This window comes from Capsicum annuum, chromosome 3 (genome assembly GCF_002878395.1).
Source record: "Capsicum annuum cultivar UCD-10X-F1 chromosome 3, UCD10Xv1.1, whole genome shotgun sequence".
In the NCBI taxonomy this organism is placed as follows: domain Eukaryota; kingdom Viridiplantae; phylum Streptophyta; class Magnoliopsida; order Solanales; family Solanaceae; genus Capsicum; species Capsicum annuum.
The window spans coordinates 229,538,952-229,554,158 of record NC_061113.1 but is presented as its reverse complement, the minus strand read 5'-3'; the positions used below and the strand labels follow the sequence as shown (position 1 = coordinate 229,554,158).

Genomic DNA, 15,207 nt, shown 5'->3' with positions numbered 1-15,207 from the left:
ATATATATATATATATATATATGATATTTTCATGAATGAATATTAAATGCTAAAATAAATCTTTTTTCTTAGTTAAAAGAGTTTAAATCATCAAACAAAATATATATGCTACTAATCATTATAATTACATTAATAGATAAATAGTTGGTCACAAATGATACTATTTGTTTGGTAAAATGACTCTTAATTGAAAAATATATTACTCGTTGATTGAGTAATGACTATATCACTATCAAAACATTGTCGAATACGAACTTTGCATCGTCAAATATACATGAATCGTTCTCTAATCGTTCATGAAATTGTATATCTTCAGTGAGTGTTCTCCATACATCTTGGTTGGTGAGTTTTTTTCATAGCGAAATTCATATATTGTACAATAATAATTGTCCAAATTTAAAAGAATATATTAAAGAAGGGGAATAATGCCTAAAACTTATAGTTCATAAATTAGAAGTTTCATACAAATGAGGTACTAATATGGGTAGAGTTAAGTTCGCCATAAATACAAAAAGTGAAAATATTTAATTAATATAGGGTGTGTTTGGTATAAAGGAAAACATTTTTTGAAAAATGTTTTCCAATTTTCTCATGTTTGATTGGCTTAAACGTTTTGAAAAATATTTTTCAAGTCAACTTATTTTCCTCAAATCTAAGGAAAATGGCTTCTCTTCAAAAAGTAAGGAAAACATTTTCCAAACTCACTTTCAACCTCACTCTTAAGTTAATATTCACACAACTCTCAAAATCACCCATCCCTACTCCAACCCTCAATCCCCCACACCACCCCCATCCCCTATTAAAAAAAATATTTAAATTTTTTTTTTCTTACCTCACTCCCTACCCAAAATCCAAAACCCTACTTCGTTCCCCTTTCCATTTTTTTTTTAAATTCAAACCTTTTCTTACCTCCCCTGTCCGACCACCCTACCAACTTACTCCCCCTCCCCCTTCCCCTAAAAAAAATTAAAGTTTTAAAATTTATTTTTTGAAGAAATTTTAATTTTTTCCTTACCCCATCCTCACTCCCCTACCCCCACCCCCCCCCCCCCCCCTCCCCCACCCCCTAAAAAAATAATAATTTATTTTTTAAAAAATAATTTTTTTATCTTAACCGCCCTTGCTAACTTTTGACAACCCCACCTACCAACCCCCTCTTCAAAAAAAAAAAATTAATGTTTTAAACTTATTTTTTTAAAAAATTCAAAACGTTTTTCTTATCCAACACTTTTTATCATATTCGTTCTCATTATTTTTGTTAAATATATACAAATACTTTTAGAAAACATATACTTATCGAATTTGCATAACGAACACACGAATATAAGTAAGAAACAACTTATTTTTCTAAAAAATATTTTTCCTCTTTCATATCGAACACAACCTAAAAAATATTTTTTAAAATATATTTTTTTACTTTACACTACTAAAAAAAGAGGAAAATCGACCACACAAACCGAACACTTGTGGTCGGTTTTCCCCAATTTTTTACCACCAAACCGATCAAAATTTGTGGTAAAAAAAAGTAGTGGTGGCTTTTTAAAAATCGACCACATGTGGTCGGTTTTTTAAAAATATATATTTATATTTAAACTTTATTATTATTTTATTAAAATTAAAAAAATAATTTTAGGAAAACATAAAACGACCACAAGTGGTCGATTTTTTATTAAATTAATTTATTAATTTTAATTAAAAACCGACCATATGTAGTCAGTTTTTAATTAAATTAATTTATTAATGTAATTTAAAACCGACCACATGTGGTAGGGTTTTTGTAAAAATTTTCAGAATGTGGTAGGTGTTTGTAAAATTTTTCAAAAAAACCCACCACATGTGGTCGTTTTTTTGTAAAAATTTTCAAAAAAACCTACCACATGTTATCATTTTTTTTTTGATAATTTTATAAAATAAAATATTAAAAATTTTCAAAATACAAATATTAAAAATCAACTTATTTACAATACAACCCACCCATCATTTACAAACATTAAAAATCAAATCAAATTATTTACAATACAGCCCACCAATCATTTAATATACAATCAACCGACCACCATAAGAATACAAACATTAAAAATTAAATTATTTACAAAATTTATTGAGGTTACAAATCCAAACTATAAAACATACAAAGACTAAAAACAACAACTTATCATCCGCATCTTCATTCTCAGCCTCACCCATTCTATTACCAATATTTCTTGTTGATATATCTAGCTGTAATCAGGTTCCATCTATATAATCAATCACATTCAAATAATTAGTTTCAAGTTACAAAAGTTCACATTTTAAATACCTGTACCTTTCAAGTCACTAATTCACTTCACAAGTTATCAAACTAAACTAAATTCAAAAGAAAAAGTTCACGTTTAAAGTACCTACACTTAAACATTTTGAAGTAACTAATTCACTTGACAAGTGACCACAGTTTACTAAAATCAAAACGCAAGTTCACATTTCAAGTACCTAAATTCAAAACAAAAGTCACTAATCCATAATTCAAGTACCTAAACATTTTCAAGTTACCAACGTAAACTAAATTCAAAATGAAAAGTTCACATTTCAAGTACCTACACCTAAACATTTCAAGTCACTAATTCACTTCACAAGTTACCAAACTAAACTAAATTAAAAATGAAAAGTTCACATTTCAAGTACCTACATCTAAACATTTTCAAGTCACTTCCCAAGTTACCAAACTAAACTAAATTCAAAATGAAAAGTTCACATTTCAAATACCTACACCTAAACATTTTCAAGTCACTTCACAAGTTACCAAACTAAACTAAATTCAAAATGAAAAATTCACATTTCAAGTACCTACAGCTAAACATTTCAAGTCACTAATTCACTTCACAAGTTACCAAACTAAACTTAATTCAAAATGAAAAGTTCACATTTCAAGTACCTACACCTAAACATTATCAAGTCACTTCACAAGTTTCCAAATTAAACTAAATTCAAAATGAAAAGTTCATATTTCTAAGTCACTAATTCACTTCACAAGTTACCTACACTTAAACATTTTGAAGTCACTAACTCACTTCTCAAGTGACCACACTTAACTATATTCAAAACACAAGTCCACCTTTCAAGTAACTACACTTAAACATTTTCGACTCACTAATGCACTTCTCAAGTGACTACAATTAATTAAATTCAAAACACAAGTTCACATTTTAAGTACCTACACCAAGACATTTTTAAGTCTCAAATTCATTTCTTAAGTGACCACACTTAACTATATTCAAAACACAAGTCCAACTTTCAAGTAACTATACTTAAACATTTTGAAGTCATTAACTCACTTCTCAAGTGACCACACTTAACTATATTGAAAACATAAGTTCACGTTTCAAGTACCTACACTTACACATTTTCGACTTACTAACTGACTTCTCAAGTGACCACAATTAACTATATTCAAAACACAAGTTCACCTTTCAAAAAACTACACTTAAAACATTTTCGACTCACTAACTCACTTCACTTTTTCAACTAAACCATAACCTACCTCAACCGAAGAATCCAAGATAAGCAAGCTAATTCGCAAAAGCCTTTCCTTTCTTCCACGCCCCAAAACTTTCACGATCTATCAAATGTATATTATTTATAAGTAAAGGAATCCAACTCTATAATCAAGCCAAAACTCGTGTATTCTTTTAAATTCCAAGTCTAAGTCTAAGGCTTAATCTTCTTCCAGTTTCTTAAATCTCACAATATTTGTACCATTTAATGTATTTAATATTTAAGTGCATATACCATGCACCAGTTTCTTTTGAAATTTATATATCCTCCTTATTTCCCCTTCTATTTTAAAAAAGTGAACAACTTTTTTAAGTCAAAACCATAATGAAACTTGAAACTGGCATGGCACAATCACCTATTGAAAATTCAAGAAAGCAAGATGATAGAGATTTTAACCGTAGAGAATGGGTCTTAAGGCTAAAATTAGCAGAGAAAACACAAATTCAAGAAGATTTTCAGCTTCTTATATTAGAAGTTTCAGAGAAGATGCAAAATCTTTTAGATCAAATATTCCCATTTCTAGTACTGTTTCTTCCCCTAGGTACACCTTAAGAAGTAATAAAACTACTTCTCTCATTGCCTCGCCTCATCATTGTTTCATTACCATTTTATAATAAAGTTTTATTCCTTTTTATAGATGAAATTGATCCATCTACTTATTCTTTTACCACTGCACTTAAAGGTAAGCCTTCAGATTATCTTTTATACTTCCGAATTCAGGATCTAGTCAGTAGGTTCAAAATGCTTGAAATCTTATTATATGTACAAATATTTTTCACATATTTTTTTTTGCATAAGTATATGTAGTATAAGTAAAAAGTAACAGATTCAGTTGAACTCATAGAACCTGATGGAGAGGGAGAGGGGTTGACGATGGGGCTGGTCCGGCGGGGGTCTTGGATCTGTTTCTCCAGCGTGGGGCTGACGACGCGGCGGCTGGAGGGGTGGCTTCACCAGTGGCTGGCAGTGGAGGTGAGGTCGGCGGCCATGGCTGGTGCAGCGACGACGCTGGAAGGGAAGGGCGACGGAGGAGGCGCTAACGGAGGAAAGGGATGATCGGCGATGGGAAAGGCAGCATTGATGATTTTGTCATAGGGTTTTTGAGAGAGAAGGGAGATAGAGAGAGAAAGAGGAGAGATGGGAGAAGGGGGGTGGAGGCTGTTGTGAAGAGATTAGGGTTTGGGGGTTGATTTTTATCTTTAAAAGGGAAGAGAAAGACTTTTGATCTCAGCCGTTAGATCAATTTTGATCAACAGTTGTGATTTAAAAGTTTAAGAATTGGGTTAGAATTGAGAATAAAAAATAGATTGATTCTGATTTAGGCTATAATTGTAATGGAGTAAATGCAATTAGACTAAAATCGTAAGAAATTGAATAAATTGGATTAAAAGGGGAATAAATTATGCAAAGTATCTTAATTTAGGTTGTTATTTAAATAATAGTAGAAATAATAATAATAATAATAAATAATATATACTAATAATAGTAAACCATAAATAATTATAAATAAATAAATAATAATAATAATAATAAATAATAATAATAATATATATGATAATGGTACATTACATATCTATTTCATCACTACACGAGATATACGTATATATATAAAAATATATTCAATTGTCTATCACCATTCAAATACATACTATATACATTACATACCCGATTTAACTACCCCATAATAATATACAATGTAACGTAATTCACAAATACTCAGTTGAATTATCAGTTGGTTTATCTTATGTCATTACTATATATATATATATATATATATATATATACATACACACACATATATGACATGTCTGCTTCAACTGTTTCAATCGTAATTTTACTAAATATCATCCTAATTAATTATTATAAATCATCTAAATATTACAAAAATAGATATTTAATAATAAAATAAAATAGATATAAAATGATAAGTTAACTTTTGATATTTTAAATTAACTTCACGTCTTATATGAGGCCCATTTTTTTTTAAAAAAAATAACACGTACTTTTTGTAGTAATTTTGTTATATCACTTCTTATTAGTTATTGTGAATAATTTAAGACATATGTTTGTTTCTTTGCTTCAATCGTAATTTTACTATATCATCTCTAATTAATTATTATAGTCTAAGCATTGTGCCACTTAAATTGGAATATAAGGAAAAGTTTTATAAACCACAATAATTAAAACTTAGATTATTTAAAATATGCAATTGACTATCAATGCCAAAAAATTTTGGATAAGGGGAGTAACATATATTATTTGAAAATTACATAAAAAGTATTATAAATTACAATAATTAACAACTTAAAATATCTAAAAGTAAAAATAATGTGTTATATATTTCAAAAAGTATGTAAAAAATATTATAAATCACAATAATTAACAACTTGAAATTTTTTAAAAGATATGAAATATTTGATTGACTCTCAAAATTAGATCAATGGCATTTAAATTGGAATAGAAGAATAGTATAATAAATCACAATAATTTAAAACTTAAATTATTTTTAAAATATAATTGACTATCAATGCCACAAAAGTTTGGATAAGGAGAGTAACATATATTATTTGAAAACAAAAAAAATATTATAAACTACAATAGTAAACAACTTAAAATATCTAAAAAAGTATTAAAAGTATGATTGATTATCTAAATTTTATTTGGATCAAATTGTTTGAGATAAAAAAAATAACATATACTAAGACCGTATTATCTGAAAAACAGTAATATAGGCCAATCGAATTGATTTTTCAGGCTCTTTATTAATTTATACATTTGTAGAGTTTAATTTTGATCATGAATTAAATTTTTGAAATAAAATTATAAATTTGAATAATAAATCGTAATAATTGATAATTTAATATATTTTAAGAATATATGCAAAAATTACTTAACAAATAAATTTATTTAATTTTTAAAATTCAAAAAATGTCACATTAATTGATATGATTATTATTATAATATTAATTTATAATAGATGCACGGGCTTCTTTTCACTAGTTTAAAATATATAATCGACCATTTGTGGTCGCTTTTTAAAAATAAAAATAAAAATTAAAAATTAAAAAATCGACCACAAGTGGTCGGTTTTGTATTATTTTTTTAATTTTTATTTGAAAAATAAATAATAATTAATAATAAATTATTTAATTAATTATTATAATTTTTTAAAATATAAAATTAAAAAATATAAAAAAATCGACCACAAGTGGTCGGTTTTCTAAATATTTTTAAATTGTTTTTTTCAAAAAAATTGACCACTAGTGTTTTTTTTTTCTTTTTTCTTTTTTGCATTTGCAAAATAAATAATAATTAATACTAAAATTATTTTTAATAATTATTTAGATTTTTTAAAATAAAAAAGCTACCACTTGTGGTCGCTTTTAAAAAAAATAAAATTCGACCACTAGTGGTCGATTTTCTGTGGTTGGTTTTTGCCTTTTTTTAGTAGTGAATTAGCTAAATACTAAAATGTATTTTTTGAAAAATATTTTTTCATTCACCAACCAAACACTACAAAATATTTTGACCAAATTATAATCAAATTCAAACACCCTCTAAGTTGTCTTACCAATCGAGAATCTTAGTGAGGTATACTGGTCCGGATAGGTCGAATGTTTGATACTTTGATCCCTTTCGGAGCTCTTCATCATCAAAATAAACCTGAAAGATCAAGCAAAATCGGAGAGAAGGAAACAGAATAATCAACAATTCCCCATGTACATTACTGTTTAGATAGCCAAGTAGCGCAGAAACTACTAAGTACATACACATATATATAGTGCTATTAATTGGGTAGAAGGAAACTGAGGGAGGAATAGAGAATGAAACAGCTATTCAATGGTCCAATTTCTCATTTCAATATTAATTTTGAGAGTGGGAGATACCTCTTTTACCAAGTCAAAGATTTAATTTGGAAAACGATAATAAACCCTCTCAATATTATGTTTGCACAATATAGTCATTATCTACTCCCTCCGTTCATTTTTTACTTTTCACGTTTTGCTTCTCGAGAGTCAAACTGCGTAAACTTAGACCAATATTTTAAGATATATTTTTCATCATCATATTAATATGAGAAGTATTGCAACTTATAGTATTTTTCGTATAATTTTCGAACATCTATGAAGATTCCTTGCATCCCATACCAAGTTTTGATAGTTGACAAATTCTATTTTTAGTATAAGTCTAATTATGGTAACTTGCATACCCTCAACAGTAAAGGAAATGAGAGTCGGCTAAACTGTGTCCTTGTTTAACAAGGAAAGATTTTATCAAAGTAGGGTTTCACATAAAGGTTAAGAGAACAACAACATTGGTGGATAGATAAAAGGAGAAGGGCAACATAATTTCGAACCACCTATTGCATACGCAGAGAGAACACTATTCTCAAGCAATAAGAGATCCTGACAAGCACATACAAAAGTCATCCATTGAAGGCGTAACGAAGTTTAGTTTTGTGACTGAGTTTATTGATTTGTTTGAGTCTTGTTGAGAGTATAGTTAGTCTGTTATAGCTTGATAGTTGAATTGGTGAGGCTTTGTAATAACAAGTAGGTTTCACTTCTTGGAAAGGTGATAGTTGAAATAGTTAAGAGTTAACTATTTAAGTCTAGGTGTTGAAGTTATGATTTTGATGATTGAGTTGTAATTCTAAAACTAGCTAGTTCCAGCATAGTGGAATTGAGTTGTGGTTGTTACTCCTTGAGAAAGGACGTTTTTCATATAAATTGGTTGTGGAATTTTCTTTGTTATTTAAGTAAAAATCTGCTAAGGACCAGGTCCCTGAGAAAACAGTTAACTCTAGTTTTCTTCAATTGGTATCAAATCAAGTTTTTTTTACTAAAGGATAATACCTGAAAAATAAGATCCTATAGTTGCTCCTCTAACTGATCAGGAAGTTGTTTCTCAATCATGACCACCTTTGTTGAATGAAAAATACTATGGATGGTGGAGGAACAGAATGATGGACCACTTCATTGGTGAAAATGTAGATATGTGAAATGTTGTTCTTGATGGACCTACTATACCTATGGTTGCGTCAAATGATGGAAAGGATCTCGTTCCAAGAGATAGAAAAGATTGGACACCTAAAGATAAGATTTAAGTTTAAAACAATGCTAAGGCTAGAAAAATATTGATTTGTGGAATTAGTCCGGATGAATATAATAAGATCTCCTGTCAAAGTGTCACGATCCGAACTAGGGTCTGATCGCAATAGGCATCTCAAGTCCACTGAGGACCGGAGATCGCCCCCTAAGCCTATTCAAATGACTGAGAACACCTAATAACGGATGAATACCAATATAAAGCAATTAGATATGAAAGATAAAGTCAAAGGTCTATATAAAAATCCAAATCCAAATCTATCCACAATACTGAAATCCAATACCAAATGACAATCATAATACTCAAGTCCCAATAGTCCAACAAAGCCTCTAACAAAAAATTAAGTACCAATAAAGTGTCGGGATATGCTCCCGACCATAGCCAAAACAAATATGAAATAAAGTCTATGACATAAGAAACCAAACATGAAATGACTTCCTCCGAAGAATGGAAGCTCACCACTTCACGCACTACAACAAAGTGAAAAATTTGCAATAAAATTTTTTGTTGCCAAATATCGAATGTTGTTGTCAAAAATAATTTTGGCAACAACAAAAAAGTCGTTGCATATCGTGGCAATTACAGTCGTGGCAAAAAATTTCCGCTACAATTAAAAAAACTGTTGCCAAAAGTCAACTTAACGCCACAAAAAATATTGTTGAAATAAATTATATTTTGTTGGGAAAGCATCATATAGTCGTGGCTTGTGAAAATATTTCGCAACAATATATTTTCATTGCGACAAATTAGACTTTTTGTCAACAATTCTAATTGTTGCAAAAATTAGTGAAAGAATTAGTTAATAATCTATAATGATGATTTTTTTCCAACGGTTATTATTGTGGCAATAAATTACTCTTTGACAACAATATTTTGCGTTGTATCACTTTAGCAACAATTTAAAAGTAGTTGCTATTTACACAATTCATTTTTCTTCGAAAATTTTTAGAAACTAAAAATATATATAAATTATATAATACTAGAGAGGTCAATACTTGAACATAAATACCTTAAATGTTTAGTCTGAAATACTAAATACCTCTAAATATATAGTATATGCTAATTTGCAAACATAATAAAAACATCATATATCCACAATCATTAAATCCTAATCTATTACTAGTAGTAAACTAAAACAGATCTGCCAATCTCCTGTGCATTACATGAACCATGTTGACAACAATATTGATTTAAGCATGCTCATCCTACAAAAAAAAATAATTACTTTCTGTTAAAAAGAAAATCAAAAAGTACACAAGTACGTATTAAAAAAATAACTTGTATATGTAATCACAAGTTATTATGTTACTTATAAGGTTTCTACTGTACAAGCAAAAAGAAAGTTATAAGAATGAAATGGATATATATGTAGCTGAAATTGCACAATAACAAAATTGATCAGTTGAAACATTGATAATCAAGTCATGTAATTAACATAGATATTATTAGACACTCAACGAAAGACAATCCACAAAATTGACTAAATATAGCATAAGGCTTTTATGTCCTTTCATTTTCATAGTAGGATATTTTTTTAACATGTAAGGCCTACGGGCTACGAGGAACACACCTATAATTATATTGGTTGATGAAGAGGATATTTATAAATAATATAGAATATAGGAACACACCTATAATTATAAGTGCACCATAATACCTTCAGAAATTTAAACTTAAGTAAATTAATCCATCTACTGATTTCAACATCGAGCTAAAATTTGATACATTGTTTTAAGTATTTGATTTAGAACTCTAGCAACAATTTGGTGATAAGAACTTGATTGTAGTTTTAATTTTAAATATTACAACTCAGCGTATTGACAACAACTTTTGGTTCCAAATCAATTTACTTTTGGATAGTTGCTATAACTTCTTAGTTTTTTGTATTTTCAAGGATTCATAATCACCTAATTTATAAAAATGATGACAGCAAACTATTAAGTTTTAGTGTCTCACACCATCAGTCTCTAGATTCATTCATGTATATATAGACATCCACAAAAATATGAATTAGATGAAGTATACTTACCATAATACCATTCATAATACTTGCAGGACCTGCCTCGTTTGAATTACTTGAAGTAGTAATAATGTTCGAAATTGCAGCAGGAAGAGCAGGAAGGATAGTCTGTTAAACATAGAACTAAGGAATTTTAATATGATGAAAATATGAAATACAACAGTATCAAGAACTTAACAAAAAGTAATACATCAAAAGATTGTAACAAATTTTAATAAGTTTTCTTCAACCAAATTTCAGTTTTGAGATGGATTTAAGCAAGAAAGCAATTAATCATAAGCTTATTTTCTTAAACTAAGTAAGTACTTGGATACTTTGCATATGAGATACAAGTGCAAAACAAATCAAATTATATGTTGTCAATTAAAGAATAATATAAATTCGTCAACTTAAAGATATCTCACCGCTGCAAAAGATACTGCCTGAAAGAATTTTCGGCCACTAATATGTTTTGTTTCTTGCTTTGCCTCATTAATCTTGTTCCTTTCACTCATTTTCCGCGTTAAATTTAAAATCATGAAGATATTCAGATTTGAGTAGACCAAGTAGAATAGGAAATTAATAATTTTATAAAATTAACTCAATAAAGGCATTATTCCATGGTTAAGAAGATTATCTCTAGCTAAGGTATATTGAACCAGGCACAAGAACAATGAATTCAAAATTTAGTAACTACTAAGAAGCTCCATCTTTAGCTACTAGGGAGAATGAAAAGAGTTTCATAGAAATGTCTCACACTACACAACTCCTTAGACTCTTATATGCAGAATATGTACAGACTAATGAGAAGAAAGGAATCCGAGAACATTCGAAGAGCAGATCATGTGATCTTGTAGATACAAAAAGAGCATATATGTGTATTATGAAGGCTCCTATGTCCATTAGCACTAGACATCAACACCTTCTGTATTAGCTTTGTAACTTAGTTCTTCTTTTGGATATAACAATCTATGGTTAGATTGATATGAATTTGTAAGACTTGCTTGGAGATTAATTAAAAAAGGTTAGTTATCAAAAAATTTAACTCCATAAATTTTATACATTTCTAATTACCTTAAAAGAGTCAGAGCTGAAATATTCCATCAAGAATTTTCATTCACCTTCATCAAGTTTCATTAGCCTGTTTTGCAATCTTTCCTCCTTTGTAGCAAATTTCTTGAAATGCTTGTTGTGCCTGCTACGACTATATCGATACAAATTCTTAGTTGTTTCAAGTATAGTATCTCGAGTGTGTTCTGTGTTTGTAAGTTGGAAGGTATCCTGCACTCCAAAAAAAGTTTATGTGAATTTAAATAAGACTTAGATTGTGTAATTAATTAGTCAATTAACTTCTACATGTTTTCTTAGATTGAAAAATAGAAGAAAGGTTGGATCATACTACATTTATCAAAACACAAGCTATCATATTCTCTACCAAAAGGAAAAGAAAAAAGAGGGAAAGTTAAGGAGCAACTCATTTTTTGGCCCATAATTTATACTTTTAGTCTCACCAAAGGAAAATATCGAAGAATCTTTCTAGGAATTTTTTTCCTCTTATTTGATTTTCCCAAAGATACCTTATCATCAATATCTTCTTCTTTCCTTATTAACCATCGTTTTTCACCACATTTTGGACACTGCTCAAGATTAGAATATTTCTTTCCGTATAAGATACAATTGTTAACACATGCATTTATCTTTACATAATCTAGACAGACCCAAATCTTTAATGAACTTTTGGACTTCATAGATAGAACTAGGAAGCACATTTTTTTCGAGAAAAGCATCACTCAATAATTTCAACAAAGAGTCAAATGAAGTATTGCTCCAACCATGGAGACACTTCATTTGAAAAAGACGCATTACAAAAAAGAGTTTCGAGAACTTTTCACAACCTAGATATAACTTTTGTTCTGCATCTTTTAATAACCTATAAAAACCCTTATCTTTGGCATTAGGCTCTTCAAGACTCAGTGGTATCATTAAATTTCTGATTATTAGTAGAAACACCATGATACATATCATTCAACATCTCAAAAGTAGCATCATCATCATTTTCTAATTCTGAGTCTGCAACAAAATTTATTTCATTATCTGATGATGAATCTAGCTCTCCATGACAATCCCACTTTTTATAGGTCGGACTTATTCCTCAATTAAGTAAATCATTATTCACTTCTTTCCGTATTTTTTTCAGTATATTATTACATTTAGCGCATGGGCATTGAATTCTTACACTAGCTTCAAGATTGGAAAAAGCAAAGTTCAAAAACTGTTTCACACCATTCAAGTATTCTGGTAACGTCCTATTCTTAAGAAGTATCCAATTCTTATCCATCATATACTTACCTACAACAAAATATAATTGTTAAATATAAATTATATTATTAACTCTTTATTTTAATAATTATGGTTAACTATTGTTCAATTATTTATAATTTATTGTACCAAAAAATAAATGAAGAAAAAGTCAAAAAAGTTCAAAAGAAGAAAAGATCATAATTTGGAGCGGGAACAAAAAGTAACATTAACTAAAAGAAAGAGCAAAGAGAAAAGAAAGTATACAGTCATGTTCTCATCACCGAATCACTCTAAGACAACATATATACAACAAAAAGTAAAAAAAAAAAAAGGATAAAAAAACTCACTTGAGAGAAGAAATCAGAGATTGAACTAGGACGAAGCTGAAACCAAACAAGAAAATGAAACTTTACAATCAGAACAACAAAACATAGAGAAACGAGCAAAGAAAGAACCAAAACAACAATTACACAAATAGAAAATTCAACTTCTCATTCTTAACGCTGAAGGATTAGCACATCGAAAAGGAAGTCACCAAATAAATTGGTGTTTGACCTCAACTAAATTCACTGAACATCTTATATATCTCAACCACACCACACAAATCCTGAATAACTATTATCTATCAAAGCTTGGATCCATACTATCAAATGAGGTTCTTTTTTACTTTGAACTGAATGTGGTTTGGTAAAAATTATCTTCTTGATAAGCTGATTGTAAATAATAGATACTACAAATAAAAACAAGCAAATAGAACAAGGCATGATAATATCAATTAGCTAGCAGGTTAGATGTGTATGTCTCAAAGATAGATGTCGTATGGCTACCTTGTATTTCTATGTTATTGTGGCCTACGTTTTATTTGAAAAAGCTCACAATATGGTAGATACATATAGAACACATAATTACATTTGAGTGAGATCAAGCATCACCATATATTGTACTACATGCTAAAATAAGATAACAAACTACATATTGTTAAATTTACATTTAATAGAATTAGGAGAAATAATATTCTACAACTCATGGGGGTAAAATAGAATGCATCAATTAGAGGAATACAATCAATTTGCTATATTTTAAAGATAAATAATATTGTGAATTGGTTGTTCTACACACACCCTTATCCTTTTTCTTCCTCCTACACACACCCTTATCCTTCTTCTTCCTCCGATTAAGATAGTAAAAGTAGAAAGTCAACCCAGAAAGTATGCTTATTGTGATTAGACAAATTAAAACTATCCAATTTAATATTTCATCAATAAAAGATGATCACAATAAGTTATTTGAATAACTCTATCTAAAATCAGTCACAAAATAGATTTTTTGTTTCCATCACAAGAATAAATCGCTCATAGAATAATTAATTAAGAAAGCCAAATTAATCACTTACCATTTTCGTTGAGTAGTAAGAGAAGCGACATAAAAGTGAGACAGCAAAAAAAAGCTCAATCACGAATAACAAAATAAACCTAGCCAAAGAGCTAACTATAAAAATACTGTGCTAAATGACCGAAAAAAATAAATCAACTTTGCCATATTTTTTTTGGCGGAAACTGAAATTTAATTAACTGCTCCTATATTTTTGGCCACAATTAATTCATTTTGTTAGCAAAAGAAAGTTTATTGCCAACAATAACAATTTCTTGATGCTAATTCTGTTTATGTATAAAAATATTTATGTTGCCCCTCATAATCGGACTTACCTCATAGTGTTATTCCACTATTCTTGACTAGAGCTGAATCTAATCCACTGAAGATTATCTTCCATGGATTTCAAAATAGTGTTCTTTGAGTGCTTCACTTCTGATTTGGGTATATCTTTTGTATAATGTTAAAGTGTCTGTTGGTCTCCTTTAAATATTATTCTAATGGTCTTTCTTTAACTAAGTATTATTTTTGGCTTCTGTACATGTGGTCTTTCTTTAAATACTGATTTTGGCTTTTGTACATGCGGTTACAAAAAGAATAATTATACTCCTTTTTTTTTTATTTCAGTTGATCTTTTTAATAAAAATAAATATCTCTTATTAGTTCATCACTGACTAAATTAGGACAAATTTAATTAATTTTTTTATTTTATCCCTATAATTAATAGTATATGTTAAACACGATTCATTACAATTTCAATATCCATTTCTATGACCAACGAATGTTATTAATATGGATAAAGGATAAAGTAGTAAAATTTATTATTTAATTTATAATTTTTAATTGCCATGTAAATTGAATGTGCCTAACTAAAATAGAACGTGAGAAGTAGTACC

The 15,207-nt window shown here is 28.8% G+C and overlaps 1 long non-coding RNA gene across 1 annotated transcript; it reads right to left on the bottom strand.

Moving 5' to 3' along the window:
* Nucleotides 1-11,728: 11,728 nt before the first annotated feature.
* On the bottom strand, nucleotides 11,729-14,760 carry LOC107866120. The gene is made up of 3 exons (XR_001672772.2): nucleotides 14,647-14,760; nucleotides 13,288-13,323; nucleotides 11,729-11,920 (listed from the first exon to the last, which is right to left on the bottom strand). It is a non-coding gene; the product is annotated as an uncharacterized LOC107866120 (long non-coding RNA).
* Between the last annotated feature and the right edge of the window lie 447 nt (nucleotides 14,761-15,207).